Source organism: Salvia hispanica, chromosome 1 (genome assembly GCF_029641045.1).
Source record: "Salvia hispanica isolate PSC_SH4W2 chromosome 1, Shi_PSC_v1, whole genome shotgun sequence".
NCBI lineage: Eukaryota > Viridiplantae > Streptophyta > Magnoliopsida > Lamiales > Lamiaceae > Salvia > Salvia hispanica.
The window spans coordinates 59044410-59047502 of record NC_142692.1 but is presented as its reverse complement, the minus strand read 5'-3'; the positions used below and the strand labels follow the sequence as shown (position 1 = coordinate 59047502).

The window sequence follows — 3093 nt, the reverse complement described above, 5'->3', positions numbered from 1 at the left end:
ATCGCCGGACAATCGCGATCTTCATCAAATTCTCGATCGATTTGGAGGTGCGGAGGAGCGATTAGGAGAAGCGTTGTGGCGGAAACGGAGGCTTCATCAGATCAGTCGGAACGGTCCTCTTGCGGGTGATCTTCCGGTAGAGGACGACGGATACAAATATAAGCGCCAGCGCCGCCGCCGCGGCGAGCAGCGGCATGAGAAGGCGGTGGTGCGGCAACGGCAGCATTGTCGTGAATCTGGATACAATCGGATAGAAGCAAAAAAGAGTATATAGAGGTTTTCGACAGAGACTAGTGAGAGAAGAAAGATGGCATTGTGTTTTTCACAGAGAAGGGGGTGGTGAAGCAGCTCATATTTTGTCATTGAAGATTGTGAACGGATTGGTGCAATTGGAGTTCGCAGCTCATATTTGCGAACTGGATCTTCTACATAATGAACCAAATTATAAATATAATGAAGTAAAAAGTATTCAGTGCTTGTTAGGTTTGACATTGTAAACATGGATCAAACAAGTAAAGGGATCATGTCACATGGTTGTATGTTGTGTGTAGTAGGGTGATAAAGATTTTTAGTCATGTAATTTAGATTTATACCTTGGTTCCATCATCCTTTGGCTCATTATCTATATGCGATCTCACATTTGATCCATGTTGAACAACACATAGTGTATTCAAATCCTGATATTGATTTAGAAAATGATTCATTACAAGGACAAGCTATTTCATTGTTTGAGCTGTATACTTCTGAAAATTCTGATTTTACCTTCTCCATTATATTAGCTTTTAAGTTTTCCATAAGACCTGCGTCAACACTGAAGTTTGATGACGATGTAACATCTGCCATTTGTACATGAAGACCCTGCCAGTAGTATTATATAAAAAATAGTTCATTCAGTAAGATAGTTACTTCATCATACTGAAATATTACTTCAAACAGAGTCTATAAAAGGCAAGGTAAAAAATAGTTCATTCAGTACGATAGTTACTTCATCATGCTGAAATATTACTTCAAACAGAGTTAATAAAAGACAAGGTAAAAGATAGTTTATTCAGTACGATAGTTACTTCATTATACTTAAATATTACTTCAAACAGAGTTAATAAATAGTGCATTCAGTACGATAGTTACTTCATCATACTGAAATATTACTTCAAACAGAGTTAATAAAAGCCAAGGTAAAAAATAGTTCATTCAGTACGATAGTTACTTCATCATACTGAAATATTACTTCAAACAGAATTAATAAAAGGCAAGGTAAAAAATAGTTCATTCAGTACGATAGTTACTTCATCATACTGAAATATTACTTCAAACATAGGTAATAAAAGACAAGGTAAAAGATAGTTCATTCAGTACGATAGTTACTTCATTATACGGAAATATTACTTCAAACAGAGTTAATAAATAGTGCATTCAGTACGATAGTTACTTCATCATACTGAAATATTACTTCAAACAGAGTTAATAAAAGGCAAGGTAAAAAATAGTTCATTCAGTACGATAGTTACTTCATCATACTGAAATATTACTTCAAACAGAGTTAATAAAAGGCAAGGTAAAAAATAGTTCATTCAGTACGATAGTTACTTCATCATACTGAAATATTACTTCAAACAGAGTTAATAAAAGGGAAGGTAAAAACCGTTTAAACAATATGTGAAAGTTGTAAACCAAATCATCCTCACTATATAAACCCCATAACCAATACAAACTCTCTATTACAAAAAAAAAGGAAAAAACACAAACTTGTCCAATACAAGAAATCATCCAAAATTGACACACAAGCACATCTCAATCGGCTGAGCCGTGATTCTGGGCACCACCCATTTGTTAGGCGTGGGAACGGACTGCACAAATGTCCTCATCAGCATGTTACCATGACTCAACTACATCTCCCGAAACTCTTTATCTCGCTCCTCAAATTTGATTTCTCACCCAACTGTGAGTTAGAGGACCCCACTGTTTTCTTCACCTATATACAAGAAACACATAACAACAATTCAACATTTGAAACATAGTTTATGTTACATCATTAAAATAGTTCGGAACTTCATGATTTAGGTTCTTTAGTTCATTAAAGGTATAATTCACAACTAAATGTACATATAAAATAGGTCAGTTTATATTACTTCATTCCATGAGGTTATTACTTCATCAAATAGCTGAATTGGTTCATTCAACTGTTATTTCTTCATAAAATATGCATACAACACAGTTACTTCATCCTCTGAATACTACTTCATCAAATAGGTTAGTTAGTTCATTCAATGTTATTTTCTAGCAAAATATGCATACAACACATTTAATAAAATTTATACGAACATCAGACGAACTTTCCTTTGCGATTTGATCTCCAAATTATGAAGTAATAAATCACATTAAGAAGATGCATATTAGTTTTTGCCACATATTTCAAATGATTCAAGCACCAAACTCATAGCCTCATCAAATGAAGTAGCCTTGTGAAATGAAGTAACATCCTCATGAAATGGACTAAATCGATTTACACAGCCACATTTTTTTTATACCTTTTCTCCCAAATATCAAAAGTATTGTGAAGTAATCGATTTACATTACTTCAGTACGTGAGGTTATAACTTCATCAAATAGGTTATGTTGTTCATACAGTACAGTTAACAAATTCATAAAACACAGCTAACTTCATTCTATGAATTTACTACTTCATAACAACTTATCACTTCATTTACCTTTTGGTGGAGGGATTTGACTTGCAATATTTGCTTCCGACCGACCAGTAGAGAAACTTTCCTCAGGATTTGCTTTCTCGACCAGTTGTGATTTGTCCATCGGCCTATGAGTATATTTGAAGCTTATGTTGACCTTCCTCGGCTCTACTTGATAAACTTATAAGACAAAAATCATAAACCAATTTACAAATAGATGAAGTAAATTAAACTTTTGAACTATGCAAAGCTTCAAAACAGTGTATTACCTGATGCAGTAGAGTTGAGTGTTTGAGTCATTTTTGAATCGTCATCGGATTTGAACTCGTTGGCTGTAGATGTTGAACTCGGCGACTCGAGATGCTGAATCGTTGGTACAATCGATTTCAACTGTCATGAAGATGTTGAA

General features: G+C 34.4%; 1 long non-coding RNA gene across 1 annotated transcript; it reads right to left on the bottom strand.

Annotated features, from left to right (window-relative positions):
- Positions 1-1728: 1728 nt before the first annotated feature.
- LOC125204310 (uncharacterized) lies at positions 1729-3093 on the bottom strand. The gene is made up of 3 exons (XR_016135569.1): positions 2954-3093; positions 2709-2864; positions 1729-1972 (listed from the first exon to the last, which is right to left on the bottom strand). It is a non-coding gene; the product is annotated as an uncharacterized LOC125204310 (long non-coding RNA).